Source organism: Pan troglodytes, chromosome 8 (assembly GCF_028858775.2).
Source record: "Pan troglodytes isolate AG18354 chromosome 8, NHGRI_mPanTro3-v2.0_pri, whole genome shotgun sequence".
Lineage (NCBI taxonomy): Eukaryota > Metazoa > Chordata > Mammalia > Primates > Hominidae > Pan > Pan troglodytes.
This window is the reverse complement of record NC_072406.2, coordinates 16871679-16893776: the sequence shown is the minus strand read 5'-3', so window position 1 is coordinate 16893776 and position 22098 is coordinate 16871679. Positions and strand designations below refer to the sequence as shown.

The window sequence follows — 22098 nt, the reverse complement described above, 5'->3', positions numbered from 1 at the left end:
TGCTGTTACTTTAAGAGTCTTCTGGCATTTAACTGGCAATAAAAAGGGCAAAACAAACTGTTCCTTCCTTTAGATTGTGCAATTTTATTGCGCTGTTTTAGAGGGACCAAATATGCCTTTAAAAGAAATGCATGTTTAACCACCTTCTTTGTGTAAAGCAGTAGGGCTGTGAGTTGACAAACCCCAAGGGTAAGATAGTGGTTCTGTGTGTGCCTGATGTTTTTCAGGGATACTTAGAAACAATCTGAAGCTGAGTGGCATGGATAGCACTGGCTCCGCATGCAACCAAACCAAAGACGACTGAGTTTAGCTCGAGCCCAATCATGTCTATACTCAAAGTAAACGCAAAGGCGTCTAGAAGACCACATTGATATACTATGGCTCTAACCAGAGGAATCAGCATAGAATTATATGTTTACACTAAATTGGGAACCCATTGACCAGAATAAACGTTTCACACTTAATCGAAGACACATTTTTGATCATATAGGCAACGCTATCCAATACCAACCGTGGGTTCTATTTTGCCTTTGGTGATGCTGTGCTTTCTGTTTTCATAGCTTTCTACACATGTTCACATAGATCGAAAAAACTGCAGCATAATGAGTCAATAGCAAAATGGTCGCTTGCATTTCAAAATATTACTCAGGCAGAAAATAATATGTGGGTTTCATAGCAGTACGTATATTTAAAAATAAAAGTTGGAGAATTTGGAGGAAAAGAAGAATTGTTTTGAAAATCTGTTTTGCCTCCAAGGGAAATAGAGCAATAGCCTCCACTATCAGATAGCTCTTTATTTGTTTTTCATGTTTCCTCATGGCTCTGTTTTTTTCTGTGATCATAGCAGCAATCAGAAATGAAAAAATTATTATTTGCTATGGGTTGGTGCAAAAGTAATTCAAGTCTTTTTTCTCTAATATTGCTTTATCTTATTACCACTTTCATCAAAAATGTTATAATAACAGTATTGAATTTTGATGGACTATTTCCTGCACACTAGATACTTTGCTAAGTACATTATCCTCACTGTTTTATTTAATACGTTAGGAGGTATTTATCTTATTGTACCATTTTGCCATTATGAGTCATAGACAACTCAAGAAACGTCCCGATGTCACACAGCTAGAAAGTGTGAAGCAAGCCCATTCTATTAAATATTCCCTAATAAAATGCTGAACTCTATTTTTCCTTGTTTTGCTAATATTTGCTTTTGAAACCTTATTAGTAAGTGTATGTAAGCTTAGTTCTATTTTCCTTGAGAAAATTGAAACATTTGTGTTATATAATGATCGTCTCTCTTTATCTTTAGTAGTGGTTTCTGCCTTTAAGTCTCTTTTGCCTAATAATAAGAGGATTAAATCAGCTTTCCTTTGTTTGTCTGTGTGTACACGCATATGTGTACAAGTGTGTGTATTTACATAACATTTATATATGTATATCAGTTTATAACAGTGATAGATATAGATAGATAATCAGTTTACAAGAAGAAAAATTCTTTTAACTGCCAAATTTTCTAAATTCTTGTAATTTGGATGTGTCTCTCGTAAATAGCATTTAGCTAGATATTTTTTAATCCAGTATGAAAATATTTGCTTTTCAACCAGAATGTTGCGTCTATTCCCATTTAATGTTGAAGGGAAGAGTGCTAATTGCCTACAGTTTCCATTCTCCACGTCTTCCTTCTACTCATAGAACCTTCTCCCAGGTCCTTCCCTGAGCTGAGTGTGTCCTGGGAGTGCTCGTAGCTACGTATGAGTGAGCAGGGGGAAGTAGAATGGAGCAAAGGTGCGCAGGCTGCTGGGGGTGACTGGGTCTCAGTCTGAGAAAGGAGCTCCTAGGTGTCCACCTTCACCCGTTCCTGCAGACCCAGGTATGGTCACAGCTGAAAAGGCACCTTAGAGCCAGTGAAGCAGGCCGAGAGAAGAGTGTGCAGGGCCGTCCACAAGCCTATATCCACTCGTGGGGACTCTCCAGAGAGGGAGAAATCCACTCCTCTTCTCTTCCTTACAGAAGCTCAGCCTGTTCTTCCATCAGAACCTTTTGGATTGCTGACATATTTGACTTTTATTTTACTATCTCATATTGTGCTTTCTATTCTTCTCATGCCTGCTATCATTCTTTTGGACTTTTCCTCCTTCTTGGCGTTTTTTGAATTTAGAGGCTTTTTTCCTCTCCCTACATTTAAAAACTTTCCACCAAGTTGAATTTACAGTCCCTATTTCTATTATGTTAGTGTTTAGTATTATTTAACAGTTCCCATACAGAAGTCAAAATTTAATCACCATCTCTTCCCTTCTCCATTACAACGCAAAGGTCTATGCATGTTGAATGTCTATAACATTTGTGCCCTGTATCTTAATTATAACGTTTAAATTCCATAAACTGAAATTTTTCTTTATTTAGGTTCCTTTGGCAACTCTCAGATTTTATGTCTTAATTTTACACTCATTCTTGAAAAACAGTTTTAGTGAACATAAAATCAGGTTGACTATTGATATTTTTCAACACAAATAGGAAGTAATTTCAAGTCTTTTTTGATTTCCCTTGTTGCATCTGGGAAGAAACATTAGTTCTTATTGTGATTCCTTTGAAATTAATCTGTATTTTCTCACTAAGGGCTTTAAGTAACTGCTGTTTGTTTGAAATTGTATTTTGAGTAATATAGCTGTTGATTTTTCTTTTTACTGTATCCTACTTGATATTCGACTTCAGAATAGGCGTCTTTCAACAAATCTGGAAACTCCTTACATATTAACTACTCAAATTCTCTCTTTTGGAAATCTGAGTAGATGAATTTTAGAACTCGCCTTCTTCATCACACCTCTTTAATTTTACTTGCTTTATTACTACAATTTATATCATTATATCAGATTTACTTTCCAATTCACTAATTGTCTCTTCAACTGTGTAATTCATAATTGAAACTGAATTATTATTTTTTAACTTCAGACACTTTATTTATCATTTCTGAAAATCCTACCTGGGGCTGGGCACGGTGGCTCATGCCTGTAATCCTAGCACTTTGGGAGGCCGAGGTGGGTGGAATACAAGGTCAAGTGATCGAGACCGATTTGGCCAACATGGTGAAACCCCGTATCTACTAAAAATACAAAAAAAATTAGCTGGGTGTGGTGATGCACATATATAGTCCCAGCTACTTGGGAGGCTGAGGCAGGAGAATCACTTGAACCCAGGAGGCAGAGGTTGCAGTGAGCTGAGATCACACCACTGCACTCCAGCCTGGCAACAGAGCAAGACTTCTTCTCAAAAAAAAAGAAAAAGAAAAACGAAATTCCACTTGGTGTTTTCCTTTCAAATTTGCTTGGCTGTTTTGTAGAGTCGTAATTATTTGCTTACATTTTTTAGTCAATTCCTCTATTTAACTTTATGAAGCATGTATATAATATACACATGTTACCTTTTATTATTTATAATATATAATTACATAAATATATCATTTGTAACAGTAATATAATTCATAATGATAATAATTTATAAGAATATATAATTATATGGTATATAATTATAACAATTTATAATGGTAATATATGATAGTACCTTTATAAATATTTTAATTATAAATTATTTACAAGTAATATTATAAATAAACATAGTATTTATGTATATGATACATTTATATTATATATAACATTATATAATATACTATAGCTGTATCATACCTTAGACAATTCCAGTGTCTAAGAGTGTGCAGGATTGGTTCTGCAGTCAGTCGTGTCTGCTGTGTCTCACTCACTGTGCCTTCTTCCTTGAGGTGTTGTGTCTGGTATCATGATGTTTTTCATCATCTTTGAAACCTCCCACCGTGAGAATTATCTGAGGCTGTGTTCTAGGTCTATTTCTCTAGAAAACATTTGTATTTGCTTCTTTTAAGCATATCATTTTAAACTTCAAAATTGTCTTCAAGGTTTACTGGACCAAAAATTTTGCTGAAAATTTATTCGGACAGCATTACAATTTGATGTGAGGGCCATGTTCTGGTTATGATCAGGAGTGCTTTGTTGATTCATTTCCCTACACTCAGGGCCAGGATGATGGAATGCACATCTTTCTGGTGTTCCCTTCTGTCAGGTGTGTTTATTTCTAGTTCACTCTCATGCGGAAGGTGCAGCCATCGAAGTCTCCTTCTGACCCCGCCTGGTGGTTCTGAGCCTTGGCCTCTCCTCCCACAGACCCTCCACTGTCATCTGAGATTCCCTGGAGATGAAGGCAGCTTTGGGGCTCAGCCTACATCTGACTTTGTCCTTTATTGTGGGTGTGAGAGTGGTGGAACTCTGATCCTAAATTACTTTTTGACAGTCCAGCAACAGTGTATGTGTGTGCATGCATGTATGTGTGTGGATATGAGCCTTAAGATTTTCTGGGAGGAATAATGAGATAGTATTTCATGTGTATTTGTGTGTGTTCTGTGTATGTTATTTATTTCCAGAATGGCAGAAAGCTCGTGGTGGCAGAAAACATTTCTTTCATGCATCTGTCAGTGTTCTCTGTGCAGCTGGAAATGTTGTGAATATCTGGTTTTTATAGTAAGTTTTCTGCCATGGATTTGCCCAATAGCTAATCAACATTGATACGGTTTGGTTCTGTGTTTCCACCCAAATCTCATCTTGAATTGTAATTCCCACCTGTCCAGGGAGGCAGGTGATTGGATCATGGAGGTAGTTTCCCCCATGCTGTTCTCGTGATAGCGAGTGAGTTTGCACTAGATCCCTGATGGTTTTATAAGCGTTTGACAGTTCCTCCTTCGCACACACACTCTCTTCTGCCGCCTTGTGAGGAAGGTACCTACTTCCCCTTCCATCATGACAGTAAGTTTCCTGAGGCCTCCCGAGCATGCAGAACTCTGAGTCAATTAAACCTCCTTTGTTTATAAATTAGCCAGTCTGGGTAGTATCTTTATAGCAGTATGAGAACAGACTAACACAAACACTGTCTACCTCTGCAATCTATGGACACCACCAAGCATTCGTAGCAGCCAGGCCCCTGTGATCAAGCCCACTTGATCAGGTCTGCCATTCGGACTCTTGGGCCTCTTGCATCAACAGGGGAGCAGACCTTCTTTTTGATATGTCCATGAGTAGATTTGGAAAGAACAGTTTCTGTGGGCATGTTTCTCACAGAGAAGAAAAACACAGAAATCAGCTGATTATCCCTTGTAATGAAAGAATGTTTGGCTTGATGATATCTTTAATAACCAGAAAATTAACTATGAAATACTCCAGACTCTGGGTGGAAAGAGAAAACAAAAAGCAAAAAAAAAAAAAAAAAAAAATAGCAACCTCTTGTTTCACTTTGCATTTGTTTAATATTTTATGAATAAAGAGGTTAAGTATTGTCCAGTGTTATGAAGATGAGAGAAATACTTTCTTTTCTTCTTTTTCAATAAGTAGATTTTTATCATCTCTTTTTCTGACTATGAGAATAATTCATGATCATACAAGACGGTCAGGGTTCAAATACCAGCTCCACTGGTCACTAGTTTTATGAACTTGTATGCCTCATTTATAAAAGCACAGAATCGCGGTGATTCTGACCTGAGGCAGTTTTGAGACTTCAGCTGTAAATGATTGTAAAACTTTCTGTGGAGCCTGGCACTTGGGAACCACAATCACACAAATGGTAATCAAAAAAATAAAAATAATCTTATAATATCTTGGTTAAATATGTGTATATATATATGTATATAATCAATATTGAAAAACATAAATAAGTGAAATTGCCAATGATGTCGCCCTGGGAATTAGTTACTGACGACATAGGTTGTGTTTCTCCCGAGCAATGCACCGGGAGCTTCTTGTCTTCTCTTCCCAGATCCCTTTCTTCGATGTTTGTGTTTGTGTGTAGTTTTTTCTAATAGAAATGAGATATACTACCTCACATGTAGTACCTTCTTTTATCAAATAACTATATATTATGGTTATTATTATATGGCAATAAGTATAGATCTAGAATAGATGATCATTTTAATGGTTACATAATAGCCCATTGTATAGTTATAACATGATTTATTTGTCCAATCTCCTGTTGGTAGGTTTGAATGTTTTTATTTCCCTTTCTTCTGCTTCTCTGTAATGGCTATTGTCAGTTTTTGTGAACTTGACTACTGATTTCCGTAGGATAAATTCCAAGAAGTGCGATTGTACAATCAAACAGCCCACGTTGCTGAAGTTTTTCAGCTGTACTTCCCAATTGCATTCCAAAAATTTTGTAATTGCTGGGCACAGTGGCTCACATTTATAATTCCAGTTACTTGGGAGGCTGAGGCAGGAGGATCACTTAAGCACAGGAGCTCCAGAATGGCTTGGGCAACATAGTGAGACCCTGTTTAATATATATATATATATATATATATATATAAAATTATATATTATATATATATATAATTTACACTCCCATAAATGATGCATAAGTGTAGCCACTTTTTCACTTTTTTTTTTGTAATTTTGGATCATTCAATAGACAAAAATACTTTCTTTGTTGCAGTAATTCATGTAGTTTTGATTGCCAGTATAAGTGGGTGCAACCATGCAGCATATGTAACATTATGCTGGCAGCTTCTCTATGTGGCGGGAGACAGTGTCACCACAGCAGATATTGAATGAGACTCCCTACCCTGCGGCCAAGGCTTTCCCACCCTGAAACACAGCGCGATGCAGAGTTCTGCTGTTGGCTCAGGCTTGCTTGCAAAAGCAATGCAAAATTTTCTGGAAAAGATGCGTATCAAGAACCCATCTCTGGTCCAGAATTCAAAATATGAAAGCCCATTCAAGGTAGAACAGAGCATGGCAGGTGAAGGGATTATGACCAAGATTTGAAACCCACACATCAAAGAGAAACAGAGAACCTTACCAGCTGAAGGAAGGTGGAAGCCAAACTCAACACAAGAGCTGGGGAAGAGTATGTGGGAAGAGCTGGTGTCGTCCAAGCACGTGGTTGCAGCTGGAACATGCTTCAAAAGCAGCTGCTACAGCCCAGAGTCCCACCTCAGGGAACAGTGCCCGAGCACATGATCCTGAACTGGAAGGGTTATGTCCCTGGAGCCTGTGGGGGGCCAGGACCCAGAACAGGATGGGGACTCCAACCCCAATGGACACACCATTCAACTGAGCACTACAGTGACGACCACAAGGGAGGTAGGAGACTCCTCCATCGTAGCTGTCCTTCCTCTTTGCCTGATATTCAGACAAAAAACCCCCAAGACCTATGAATAATTGAGAGGAAGTCTTGAGCAGGACCCACTGTGCCATCGTTTCTGTTCATGAGAGCACACCGACATTTGAGCAATTTGCTGGGGAAAAAGAAAAAAAAAAAGCAAGTGAAACATACCAGTCATAATAGTGCTGTTGAAAGAAAGTTTTGCCTGTTTGTTGACATTTTGAAATTCCTGTTTTGAGGATTTTCTATTTATATCCTGTATCCATTTTTCCTCCCTGGATCTTGCTCGTTTTCTCAGTGACATGGAAGAGCTGTTTATATGCGAGCGATGCCAACTGTTGTCGTGTGTTTTGGAAATATTAGTGAAGGAAAACAGCTAGAGAGAGAGAAAGTGAAATGGGAAGTAAAACAACTTTTTGTTTTTAAGACGTCCTTATTTACTTGCCACTCTAGCTAATAAATTCTTGTCAATTAAGTAATAAAAACCTCATAAAATTCTTTAGAAACCTTTTAGAACACCAGATCCTTAAAGAAGACTGGTAACTCCCAAGTTATTTAGGACACAGAAGCTCGAGCAGATAGGCTGGGAGCTGGGGAGGAAAACGAGAGCAGGAAGTAAAAGGAGGGTCTGGACTGACAGTGTCGCATGTGATTTGGCAAAGGGAAAGTTAGAAACAAATTTCCATTTGCTTGTGAACATTTGTGTGTGGTCAAACTATTCTTGACCATTCCAGAAAACTGACCCATACTCACAGTTGGAATTGAGACAAGGAATACATTGTTCAAAAAACAATTTGACCTATTTTAGACAGAAAATATAAACCTTGAAATCACATTTCAAAAGCATTAAAAGTCAAAAGGCTGATTTCAAGTTGTAGCATGAATGTTTATTCGTAGGAAACCAGCAGCAGATTAATTATTCTTATATATTCAAGTGAGCACAGATTGAAAACCAGCCTTTTGCCGGGATACTATGTCAACACCAAAATTTTAAAATGTGAATGAAACAAATGATCTCCTTCAAGAAGCTCAAATTCTGTAAAGGAAGGGCAGATGTATAAACAGACAAGTGCAAGTGAGTATTAGTTATAGAACTGTAATGACAAAGACAGCATAGCAAAGTGGTTAAAATGGAAGCTCCGAAGACAGAATAACTAGGTTCCAGTTATTAGCTGTGTGACCACAGGCAAGTTGCTCAGACTCTCTGTGCCTCAATTTCTCATCTACAAAATGGAAATAATACTAGAACCTACCTCGTAGTTTGACCTTGGGATTACATTCATTAGTTGATACCCATAAGCATTCTGAATAATGCCTCCCGTGTTATAAGCACTCAGTAAGTGCTAGTTGTTATGATGCTCATAAAGAGCTTCACATCTCAGTCTCATCATCTGTAAAATGGGGATAGCAATCCCTGCCTGCTCCAGTGATGACTGTGATGCTTCTGTGACAACATGAGAAAGTGCAAAGACTTGGAGTGTGATTAAGACCGGTCAAGGGAAAAATGTGATTTTAACTCATACAAATCCCTCCAAAGTATCTCCACCAAATAAAAATAATGTGTAAGTTTCTTATTATTACGTAATAAGTACCATTTCCCTTAATTTTCCACAATGGTTCACTTTGTGCTTTTACAAACATTGTCAGTAATGAGGCCCAAATTGCTGTTTGGCATCAATCGGCGGTCACTACTTCACATGTCATGAATTTCATTAAAGAGAAGCAAGTCAGAGGAAGACATCCAGATGGCACAAGACTCTAGGTAAAGCCCCCTTAACTTTCCAAGGATGTGGAACAGTCTATGAACACATGTTCCAGGCAAGGCAGCCGCATGCACCATGCACATCCAGGATGTGAGGATTAGGACCATGGCAATGGGTTTCCCTACCACACAAAGTCCTCCCAGCCCAGCCAAGGATTAGTAGGAATGAAGTGGTAGGACTAGATTTGCTGATTCTCATCCACAAATTCATCATTTACTTTACTCAAGATCAGCTCAGCCAGCTTAGCTGATTCTGTAGAGAAGTCTGATCTGGTGCCTAAATTCTGCCCCCAGGAACAAATGCCCCGCTAAGGAAACTCGATCACAGAAGACACCGCCCATTCTTCCTCATCCTCAGCCTCTCCTAGGCTCCCTGTTCTCAGTTCATATGCACGTATTGAAAACTTTCAAGCTTGAGCATGGAGGTGTTTCATTTCCAAAACCACGTTCAAATCTTTCGGTGAAACTTTACAAAATAGCAGACAATAGTTGAAGGCAGAATGAATAAGCAGCTCTTATCCAGCACCGTCAAAGATGTCCCGAGTGGAGTCTAGCTCCCAGGCTGTGAGAATGCAATCATAGTTAATTTGACTCTGTTAATACCATGGGAAATATTACTTGTGATTAGAGAATAAAATAAGACTATCTACAGATTTCTATAAGTGAAATGGCTAATGTTCTCATAATTAGATGTTGGCATGTAAAAATAAGAGAACAGTTCTCCTTCCTTGCAGTGAATGGCCACCAGCCGTGTGCTCGCCCTAGGATTTCTAACAGCTCTTTGATAGATCATGGAATGAGACAAAACGTGTTCCCCGGTGTGCTGGTGACTGATCTCTATCCCTGAAATCCATACCCTTATGTAATGTCATATTATTTCTATGCCTACAAAAACCCTAAACAAGGCTGTAAAATCAATGCATTTGTGTTCAGTTTTTTGGTTTCCCCGTTGTTGAATTTAGACTGTTTTAGGTTACTGAGAATATTGGTCAAAGATTGGTTAAATATGTAATTTCTGAGTATCAAGCCAAGAGTTTTAAAAGTACCTCTTTTTTTGTCATAGCTTTTGTTTTGTTGCTATCTTGATCAGTGTTATTGAAGAGACAAAATATCACGGTCTTAGCCTTCTAAGAGTTCACCGTTTACGTAGGTCCCAAGGCTCACATTCATGAAACAAGTAGAGGGTAAAGATGAATCCAGGTTTTATGACTGTGAACTTGAAGGATTAAGGACTCAAAGAGAAGTAACACTGACAGCTGGGGTGTCAGGATTCAGGGAGACCTTCTGGACCAAATTGCCTAAGTGGACCATATTGCTCTGGATAAGAAGAGGAGATAGGACAGTGTATTGCAACTAAGGCCCTCTTGGGCCAAGGTCAGATGAGTCCAGGAATAAATCATACTGACCTGAGGGGCACTTGGATGGTGGGAGGAGTTTGTTCTCCAGAATAGCAGGATCAGATCCTGGAGGACACAGAGGCTGACGTAGTGCAGTGCACTGAGCTTTCGGAAATGCTTGAGCAAGGAGACAGATGAAAGTAATTTCTAAGGAAGATTAGTCTGGCTGTAGTGCATAGAATGAAAAAGAATATGGAGAGTCCATGTTAGGTCATTCATCTGGGAAAGTGTTGCAATGATCTAGGTATGACAGTTGCACACTCCACCAAAAAGACACACTCAGAGTATCATGTGAGGGGAAATAACACAACTTAGTGGTTAGCATAATGATAAAGATATTTTTTGCTTGGAATATGTGATTTTAATTCTTTCCATGGAATCAATAAATCACTCTATTTGGGTCTGTTTAGTCTGCCGTACTTAAAGGGAAAGGAAGCAGAGGCTCTGGTCACAAATCATCAGCAGAATCCTAAAGGAATCTTTGGTTACTTTGAAAATTCCCCATTACCTATATACTTACCATTTGATTTTAAATAAAACATACTTCCGTATCATTCTGTGTTAGGTTAATCTGCAAAACAACAAATATCTCATACAGAATTTCACATCTTCTCCAGATCCTTCTTCCAAAAGTTGCCGACAATCATACCACTCTCAGCTAGAAGTTGCCAACAATCATACCACTCTCAGATCAGAACTGTAAAGAGTGATAGTCAAGACTTACAGATCAGAACTGTAAAGAGTAATAGTCTCTTGGGCTGGGTACTGTGACTCCCTCCTGTAATCCCAGCACTTTGGGAGGCCGAGGCAGGTGGATCACCTGAGGTCAGGAGTTTGAGACCAGCCTGACCAACATGGCGAAACCCTGTCTCTACTAAAAATACAAAAATTAGCCGGGCGTGGTGGCGGGCACCTGTAATCCCAGCTACTAGGGAGGCTGAGGCAGGAGAATCACTTGAACCCAGGAGGTGGAAGTTGCAGTGAGTTGAGATTACACCATTGCACTCCAGCCTGGGCGAAAGAACGAGATTCTGTCTCAAAAAAAAAAAAAAAAAAAAAAAAAGTAATGGTCTGTTTATTAGGATTCCATCAACAACCTCCACCCAACAGTTATCTATCAGATGCTTACTGTGTGCTAGCTGGTATCTCACAGGTTGGGTTCCAGCTGTCAACAAGACAAACCCAGCCTTTATTCTCAGGGGGCTCAGAGCCCAAAACATCCCTCTATAGATAAGGTCTTTTAAAGATTTCCTTTTAAAATTATCTTCCCAGATACTGAATACAACTTGAAAGTAGGTGAGTCTTTCTTTCCCTACTTTTTATAGTGCAGAATAGATAGTAAATATTTACCAGGGTCTTGTTCATTCATATACCTAAAATGACATTTTAATGAAAATAATTGTAAATCAGTTTATCTTTATGCTCTGAGGCCTTAAGATTTGGCGCGGTTTGGGGCCTTATAATGTATTCTCCTGGCCGAGCCAATTTTCATGATCCAAGCTAACGGCAGGCAGAGCTTCTGGAAAGGCTGGGGCAATGCTTCCAACTTCCTGGGAAGGTGGGGGTTACTCTCATAAACCCAGTGCGGGAGTGTTGTCTGAAGGCCTTGTTGGGAATAAAAAGATAATTAATAGGGTGCATGATACTGAATATAAATTATCCACAGCTATGCCTCCCCTAATTAAACAGAAGAGTGAAAACAAAGGGCAAGGACCAGTTTCACTTGTAACTCTGTTTTTCTACATTGCAATGTTGGAGGCTGGCAGCGCTCCCTATAAATTCTCTTTTTGGTGAACTCTTACATAAGTATTTGTAGGAACAAGTCCAAATAGCTTAGTAAGACACTACACCCCAATTTGTTTCTTAAAACACAAAAAGTAAGAAATAACCTAAAATGATGTAGTATACAGATCTGCAGAAAGGAAGCTTAGATTTAAACGTTCATCTTTTTTTGAGCCAATTTATTTGGATACTATAAAGTCACCCTTCAAATAAGAAGATGCAAACATCGGTGAGAGCAATAGTCTTCCTCGGAGTGGAAATATCTAATAATTATTTTGAGAATCTATATTTCGAATCTGTCATGTGAGTTCAGGTTTTTTTTTGTTTGCTTGTTTGTTTATTTTTGTTTTTGTTTTTTGAGACGGAATTTTGCACTTTCACCAGGCTGATCTCGAACTCCTGACCTCAGGTGATCGACCCGCCTCGGTTTCCCAAAGTGCTGGGATTACAGGCGTGAGCCACGGCGCCCAGCCATGAGTTCAGTTTTAAGTGAACTGCTATTTTCTAAAAGGGCATGCTTTAAAAAACAAAAGATGATTTGCTGCACGTAAGAAAATAACGTTATTAAAAATTTACTTGCCAGTCAAAATCTTAAATACCCTAAAATATTCTGGGACTTTCCTGAGCCAATCACATGTGACCACCGGACATTCAGGCAGCATCAGACACCCTGGCTGCTCAGGAGGTGTCACTTCCCTATGCACCCAGGCCTGCTCCCTTCTCTCTGTCATAGAGTTTTATCAGAAGATACAAGCTGCGTGTATTTATTTCCATCTTGCTAGTTAATGCATTGAGAGTAGCTATGCTTTCTAAAATGCTTCCTATTTGTTAGAGCACCACCATTTTGCATTTCCTAAGAAGAAACGGAAGAGACACAAGTGACCAGGCTAAATGGAGACTCAGCTGTTTTATCTGTTATTTAGAACATGCAGTCTTAGAAAATCAGGTCCCTTAGCCTAAGTTTCCAGAAGCTCAGAGCTATTGTAATATGAAAAAGTCTCAACAGAGCCAGAATCTACTCTAACTTAGATGTCCCATACCCAGCCTGCTTCCCTCATCTGAATACTTCGTGAGGGTGGAAAGGGGATTCGAATGTTTTCCATCCATGGTAGCAGTTTTTTTTTTTTTTTCAATGCAAAAAATACAATTTTAATGACAAGCCATTATCTTCTTTGATCTCAAAAGGAACTTTTGTGCCAGGCATAGTGGCTCACGCCTGTAATCCCAGTGCTTTGGGAGGTCGAGGTGGACAGATCACCTGAGGTCAGAAGTTCAAGACCAGCTTGGTCAACCTGGTGAAACCCGGTCTCTACTGTAAATACAAAAATTAGCCAGCTGTGGTGGCAGGCACCTGTAATCCCAGCTACAGGAGAGGCTGAGGCATGAGGATCGCTTGAACCCAGTAAGCAGAGCTTGTAGTGAGCCGAGACTGCACCACTGCACTCCAGCCTGGGTGACAGAGCAAGACTCCATCTCAAAAACAAAAAAAACAAACTTTTTTTTCTATTGGCTAAGCTAAGCTAAGGATATTTAAAATTTTAGAACCTCAACATCTGAAAGAAAAAAAAAGCAAACCAACAAAAAACAGGAAAAAAAATGTTCCATGTCTCCGAAGGTGGAAAAAATGGAAAATAAATATTTCATCCAAAGTGACCTAGTTCCGCAGGGATGTAATGTTTCCCACAGCCTCTTCTGGCTGCTGCACTTCTTCATGAGTAAAGTATGCTGTTTACAGTGTGTCCAGTCACCTCTGGTCCATGTGGGATACACGAGGACAGGCTTACTAAAACTCCATACCTGGTTAGAGAGGTGGGGTAGGGGACTCAAACAAGAGATTGTCTTTCACTTTCAAAGAACTCTGATTTAAAATAATTTTTGGTGTTATGGACTGAATTAACCATGTTCCCCAAAATCCATGTGTTAAAGGTCCTCATCCTTAACACCTCAGAGTGTGACTATATTTGGAGGTAAGGTCTTTACAGGTAATTAAGGTAAGATAAGGTCATTAGGATGGGCCCCAGTCCAGTATGACTGGTGTCCTTGTAAGAAGAGCTTAAGACACAGACACTCATGGAGGAAAGATGGTGGGAAGAGGCACGAGGAAGAGACACTGTTCACGAATCAAGGAGAGAGACCTCAGGGAAACTGGGAACAGATTGGTTGATCAGAATTCCGACAATGAAAAGAAATTACTTGAGCTTGATCCATAGACTAGTATGGAAACTTCTGTCTTTTTTAAAGGAGACCCTTAGGGATTGATATGCTAAGTTTTTTTTTTTTTTTTTCTTATAAATGGAATTTGACCTGTCGTATCCCAACACTAGGATTGGTTTCACTTCCCTCCTAATTAGTGTTTCATAGTGACAATCAAAAGATGAAAATTTTAGTTTTGTTCCTTTTCTTTCATGCATTGGAACAATTGGATGATTTTTATTTTAATGTTTTCTGAACTTTCCAAATTTTGTCACTTCCTTCCTCCTTAGAAAGCTCAACAAATGGGAAAGAAATATGATTTCATGTTTCCTCCAGAAACTCCAGATATTTCTGAATCACAGAGGTACTCTCAAGCAATATATTCCTGTTATTTATTTATTTTTCTTAAAAAATACTCATTTACCAAATACAAGTGGACCAACGTGACCTCATCAACAGGCTAATTTGTTATTAATGTTCAGAAAATGCTCAGAAGGTGCTGCTACTTTTCATATTTCTTACTGATGAATGAAAGGGACAGAATTAGAAATTCTTGGCAATTGGCAAAGGGTCCCAACACATGCAATCACTTCCTCCTATTGCAGAGAAGGAAGTGTCTGTATTCGTTGCTCCAGAAAGATAAGGTGCACAGAGGGCTTCGCAGGGGAAGGAGGTAGGAAGCCTGGAGCTGGAAGAACTGTAAATAATGTCCACGAGAAGAGCAGGACCAGAGAGACCAATGCTGAACGTGCCCTGGCTCATAGTGATCAACAGGCTGATAGTCGCCAATAATCAACAACTTATTTGTACCAGAGATGCTGCTTCTGGGTTCATGCAATGGTTATTATCTATGGATACCTTTTCCTTTATTGAATATTTCAACACCTCTTTTGCTTCTGTGTCAGGCCTTGTTCTTGGCTCTGCTGCTGCACAGTGGGCCAAACAGACAAAAATCTTCATCCTTACAATTGACTATTAGCACATAGACACAGTGCAGCCTTATGAAATAGGACTGTAGAGTCAGGTTGTCTGCATTTTTACATTACAAATTAAGATTAAATATGTTTTCACCGTATAAGACCCCCCTAAAGATGACAGTAAACAGTTCATATATTTGTTACTCAAGGCATCGTATATGTTCCCTGACCAGAAACAACTAAGCATCATTCTGTCTCCTGCCAAGGTTCTATTTCTCCAGTGTCACTGGGACTTCTAGGAGAAAAGTTCTTTCTCTTCCTCTGGATAGCACGGGATGCAAATGCAATTCCTGGGAATTTTGCAGCCATTTCATCATCATGAGGGAAATGATCATGAGGATAAAGATGTTCCATGGGGTTTGGCAAATCCATGAGAATCACAGAGCACTGGTGGCAGGTGCCTGCTCAAATCATTTTTGAATCTCGTCCTCCCTAGAGACTTGCCAGTTCCACAAATCATGTAGCTACGGTGCCGTGGTTTGAAAATGCACATACAAATTCTTTGACACTTGTCCTTTCCAAGTCTAATTTTCCTTTCCTCTGAAAGTGAGCCGGACTGAGTGACCTGCTTCCAGTGAATAGAGTCTGGCAGAGGTGAAAGTGGCTTTTGAAGTGAGGCCACAGCAATGCTGTCACTTTCACGTTGTTCTCTCTTGGATAACACAGTCTGGGGAAGACCATGGCTAAGCCATAAGGGCAATCCAGTGTGGGAAGAAACTGGGCCTCTTGCCAACAACCACCACACATTGGCCACCATGGGAGGAGCTACCCTGGGGGCTGATCCTCCACCCCCAGTAAGGTCTTCAGGTCCTGAATCCCCCAGTGGCCTCCTGAACTGCAATGTCTTGAGAGACTCCAATTACCTTGATCTTGAACTCCTGATTCTTAGAAACTGAGAGGATAATAATTGCATTAAAACTTTAAACCTCTCCATGTTGAGGTGATTTTTTTAATGCAGCAAGAGATAACTATTGTAGATTTTGGTAGCACAAATAGATGCACAAGCAGTGAGGAGTTGGGAAAATATTGAGGAACGTGTAAGTGACAACCAGAGGAGCCTTGAAAACACCGAAAATAAATATCTGCTGGTTGCTATGAGAAGGCTACAGGGGAAGGCTTAATGTAAAGTGAAGAAAATGTTGTTGAAAATGGAAGAAAACTGGATCCTTGTCACATAGTGGCAGAAAGTTTACCAATATTTGCACTTGCAGTAATGTGAAAAATAGAAAATGCACCTAATAAATCTGGTGATTGGCTAAAATTTCCAGGTAGAGTTTTCAAAATGCTATTGGGCTGCTTCTTGGAAGAAGACAGAGATCAACTAAAGGAAGAACAGATACCAAAAAAGAAACAAGGACTCCTTAATTTTGAAAATTATCAGCCTCCCCTGATGATAAATAATGATAAAATTAAGAAATGACTCCCAGGCAAAGAGAAAACCCAGAGTACTGTCAGAAACACATGGCAAAAAGTTGAAGCCAGGTGTGGTTTTCAAATTCTTTTTAAAGCCTCAGAAAAATCTAGTTGAAGTCTGAGAAAATCACTCACTCAAACAATAAAGCTTTTAAGGAGCATAAGACTATTGTTCCTCAGTAGTTTAGACAGGATGCCAAGGTCAAAATGGGTTATCTTAAAGACATTTCTAGGTATGGCTTTGGTAAGATGGAATACACTACAATAAGGTTCATGGGAGACCCACACAATTTTTCAAGACAAGTGTAGCAGCAGATGAACCACTAGCTTTGACTGAAAACGAAAGAGTCAGTTCAAAAAGAAATGGCTTCTTAAGACCCATAAATTTCTATAAGTAAAAAGCAGCTGAGGAAACTACTCGGATTGGAGCACTGGCCACATTTCATGGGGGGAAGAAAAGATGACTCAGAAGATCCAAGAAGGCAGAGAGAAGGCATGTGGAATTACTCACACAGCTTGAGACCTGCTTAAGGAAGCACCAGTATGTGTCCTGGGAAATTTCAGAACTGCTATGGAGCAGTAGCTGCCATATGCTTGTGTTGTAAATGGAAATGTACCATGGCGGTTATTTTGTGCCCCTTGCACCATTATACATTACCATTGTGTTGTTCTTCTAGCTCATAGGTCTTCAGATCAAGAGAGGCTGAACCTAAGCAGTTGAACTTCAGTAACAACACCAACGAGATTTGGAAAGAGAGTGAGTTGAGTGTATTTTGCATGCAAGAGGATACTTTTTTTTTTCTAACCAAGGTAAGAATTCTATTTTTTTCTTTTATTTTTTTAGAGACAGGATTTTGTTCTGTTGCCCAGGCTGGAATACAGTGGCAGGATTACAGCTCACTGCAGCCTCAAACTCCTGGGTTCAAGTCATCTTCCCAAGTAGCTAGAACTACACATGTGTGCCACCATACTTAGCTAATTTTTTAAAAGCTTTTTGTAGAGACAGGATCCTGCTATGTTGTCCATGTTGGCCTCAAACTCCTAGGCTCTAGCAATTCTTCCACCTCACCTTTGCAAGACACTGGGATTACAGCCATGAGCCACCATGCCCAGCCAAGGAAATAAATTTTAATCAAATTTTTATAAACTGGAATATCTCTAATTTGGCTTTAGAGTGTTCTATTACAGACGTTTATGATATGCATGGGGGTATGGATTAAACAGAATTCCCTGCCCCCACAAAAATTCATATGTCGAAGCCCTAATCCCCTATGTAACTACTTGGAATAAGGAAGTAACTAAGGTTAAATTAATGAATAAGGTGGAGCCCTGATCCAGCAGAATTAGTGTCCCTGTGAGACCCCAGAGAGCTCACTCCCTCTTTCTCCACCACATGAGAACACAGCAAGAAAGCAGCCATTTCCAAGCCAGGAAGAGAGCCCTCCCCAGGATCCAAATTATCAGGCACCTCGACCTTGGATTTCTCAGGCTATAGAGCTATAAGAAAGTAAATTTATGTTGTTTAAGCAACCCCCTAGTCTGGTATTTTGTTCCGGCAGTGATATCATTAATCTGAAACCCCTAAGATCCTTGAGAATAAAAGAAATGATGATTTGGGCCTCATCACAGCTTGTTTATGAGTTTTGAGGCCGTAGTTCCTAAACCGTATGACTTTGTCAGCCTCTGGGTTTTAACGGGGGACACGATGTAACAAAGGCACTTTTACCGTGAAGCTATAAAGTTTAAGGCATTTTTGGATCCAGCTGAAGGAAGACTGAGTTAGAGGTACTTTCAGTTTGAGTTTTACTAGGATATAAGTGCATGGCTCTTTGTCAAATCTAATAAGCGATTGCTCACCCAAGCAATAACAGAGGAATGCCTCGGAAGTGTGCCCCTCTACAACCATGTCAAATACTTGACATCAGGATGCCAGGTGTAGCAGGCCATGGTATGCCCAGCTCAGCTTCTCAATCTTGTTTAGAAAGTAACCCCTTTAATAGCATCTGAAGGTGTCGAACTCTTCAGCATTTTGCAAGTTTGTGTTTTCATTTTGAGGTTGTCTCCTAGATTTAAAAACGCACGTGAACAGTTGAATTTTTCTTTAGACTAAGTATCACAAAATGGCCTGCTCACTACAGTATTCAAGCCTTAGAAATTGGGTTTCGCAGTGTTTTAAGGACTCCCAGATATACAATATATATTTAATACTTAAAAGAGAAAGACAAACACAAATAAGATGGAATACGTTTATTTGAAAGATACATAAAGCCTGAATGTACCATTATAATCTAATTTGAAGGATGTTTTGGAAAGTTGCAATGAAATTGGAAATTATGAGCTCCTTATTTATACACATAGAATGGTCATGTTTCAACCATTTTAAGTGTATTTATTAAATAGAACATGAGAGAAATACAGGCACAATATTAATGGAATATAAAACAAAATAAAAAGATATGTGTTGAGAATAAAATACTTTACCATCTGACAATGAGACTAAAATGTAAAACCCATTTTTTCAGATCAAACCAAAAGCAGTAATTTATTGCAGCTGAGAAATAAATTTCAAGGAGAAGCCACGAAAAGGCTGTAGAATTATTTGATAATAATAAGAAGAAAGAGGAGGGGATCATAGACACCCACTGTGAAAAGATTTAAAATCTTGCTGAATTTACATAAAATACAGGCACTAAGTTAAAATGAAACATATTAGGCCACCAGAAATGGGATGTTTTTGATAAATGGGTTAATGAGTCACATTAATCAATCTAATTAATGGTAAGTAAATGAAAACTTTTTAAAAAATCTTGAAAGTCCTTGTAATCTTATAAATTATGTATTTTTATAACAGATAACTGATATTTTACTTGTAGTATAAGTTTTTTGATAGAAGGTTTCACAAATTGAACAACAGCCTTAAATTTACATGCCATTACCAATAATAAGTTATAAAACTAAAAGACTTTTTTGAAACTATTAATTTTAAAATATTATATTCTTCAGAAAAATTAAATTTTACTATTAATTTAATTAAATAAAGATACAATAAACTTTTGCACTTGAGAAGCTGCTCAATTAGAATTCTAACAATTTTTTAAAATTCTTCGGTTAGGTAAGGCAGCTAATTTTTACAAAATTATGTTACTTTGCTGAAATTTGTAATATTGTCATATTTGTATACTTTTATAAAGATTGCAATGTGTTTGATTTATTTTTCTTTCTAAATAAAATTTCACTTTATAATTTATTTTATACTTTTTTTGTGTGTGATGTAGTCTTGTTTTGTAGCCCAGGCTGGAGTGCAGTGGCATGATCTTTGCTTACTGCAACCTCTGCCTCCCAGGTTCAAATGATTCTCTTGCCTCAGCCTCCCGAGTAGCTTAAACTAAAGGCATGCATCACAATGCTTGGCTAATTTTTTATATTTTTAGTAGAGACTGGATTTCACCATGTTGGCGAGGCTGGTCTCGAACTCCTGACCTCAGGTGATCTGCCTGCCTTGGGCTCCCAAAGTGCTGGGATTACAGGCGTGAGCCACGTGCCTGGCCTATGCTTTCAGTATTTTGTCATCTTAAAGGGGGTCCTCAAAAATGTGTGTTTCTGGCCCTACAAAATGGAATCAATCCACAGTGCAAAGTAACATTTATGACTAGGTACTGGTTCACTTTCAAAAAATATATGGAGAAAATGGAGTTACTTCACTCTATCTTTTTACTTTACTGTTTTATAGCTATTTAAAAATGCATTACAATTCCCCCAAATAGATTATACTGTGTTAAACTCCTTTTTTTTTTAAAGTAAAGGCAAAATTATTAAAGTATGGATCTCTTTAAATAAGAAAAGCAACAAAAATGAGGACATAAGACATATTTATTTCAGGTAATATGCAATTCAAGAATAAAGATCTGGCAAAATAAGAGAAAAAAATACTTCCCAAGTGGTTATGGTTGGAGGGATATGGATGTTAGACTCAATGAAAAAAAAAAGAAAAAGGAGAGATGAGAAGCCTTTTTCAATCCCCTCAGAGCCAAACCGAATCTTTCCAATCATCCTCACCTTGGGAGGATGGGCTGGCTGCCCCTGGCCAGACCCACAGTAGTGCAGATGTGGGACACACCACAATACTAACACGAGGCATTTGAAGACTAGCTGGGCCACTTTCATGTGAAGTCGGGTTGAAGTCTCTGGTTGATAGAAAAGTTATATCTAGATAGAATGGTTTTTGTGGATGATGCCATAGAATTTAGCTACATGGTTGCTTCCCATGGGAGGGCTTTTAACAGTCGTTAAAATAGTTCCATGCTGTGAATATAACAAGAATCTCTGCTTTGGTCCAAGCCAACAAATTGATTTTCACATTAAATAATAGACTGAAGATAATATTTTTAGAGTGAATATGATATATTGTAGCATCACTGCTGGAACTTATCAACAAGAACACTAATGCATGTTTTTCTATAAAGATTTTTTTAAGTGTAATTCTCTTTTATGAGCTGCTTAACCTATCATATGCTTGAGATACGTGACACTTTATTAAATGCTTAACAGCGGAAGCATTTTAGAAAAATATCAAGTGGAGCTAAAACATAAAAAGAAAAAGAAGAGGGTGATGAGGAGAAAGAGAGGATGGAAAAAGAAGGAAGATGTGGCCGTCTCTGCAAGCTTTATAATATCACAGAGGAACTCGAGATAAAGCTCCATGAAGACAATGAGCAAACCATACATGATCAACCCACAATACAGACATTCTAGAGACTCCAATAAATGGATAACACAGCCTCTCTGTAATTCTGATTATCTGGTTTCAAAGAGAACCTAATCAACTTGTCAGCTGGTAGACTACATTTTTTAAATAACGGATGATTGATATTTTTATCTAATTCAGAAAACGTTTCGAATACGTCAGCGAAATTCTGTAATACTTCAAACTTTCTCAAAGCCTACATTTTAAAAAGTTGTCAATAATAGGTTTGATGATACACTTACTGCATTCTGTTAACTATGTGTTAATTGTATGAACTAATAAAAAAATTTCATCTATCTTATTAGGATAGGAATTTCAAATCAAACTGCATATTTTTATTTGCTAAATATAAAATTGTATATGTGTGTTATTGGGATCAGCCTTGTACAAATAGTAATTATAATGACAATCCAATATAGAAAAATGTAACACTTAGAGCTGCATGGGCAAAATTAAAATATTTTGCTTTCAATTTATGTATTTCCTTCACAGAAGGAATTATGAAACAATCAATAAGAATGTTTTGAGTAAAGATTACATTAAGATAAAACCTATGGAGAAATAAAATTGGAATACAAGTTCAAAGAGAAAAAGGAACAATGTCCAATTTCCTGTAATTGAAGAGCTTGTTTGTGTATTTCTTTTAATAGGTGGTGG

The 22098-nt window shown here is 38.3% G+C and overlaps 2 long non-coding RNA genes across 3 annotated transcripts in view; one reads left to right on the top strand and one right to left on the bottom strand.

Annotated features, from left to right (window-relative positions):
- The window catches only part of LOC134807125 (uncharacterized), a 38705-nt gene that overhangs the window by 4763 nt on the left and 11844 nt on the right, over positions 1 to 22098 (bottom strand). Inside the window, exons 3-5 of one of the 2 annotated variants that reach the window (XR_010146774.1) lie at positions 10342 to 10498; positions 6868 to 7306; positions 3681 to 3861 (exon numbers count right to left, since the gene is read on the bottom strand). This is a non-coding gene — a long non-coding RNA (uncharacterized LOC134807125). Of the gene's footprint in view, positions 1 to 3680; positions 3862 to 6867; positions 7307 to 7344; positions 7550 to 10341; positions 10499 to 22098 lie in introns of both variants that reach the window. The other variant, XR_010146773.1, reaches the window with a different exon arrangement.
- Positions 6971 to 21791, top strand: LOC129136242 (uncharacterized). The gene is made up of 3 exons (XR_008537654.2): positions 6971 to 7151; positions 17375 to 17507; positions 21246 to 21791. It is a non-coding gene; the product is annotated as an uncharacterized LOC129136242 (long non-coding RNA).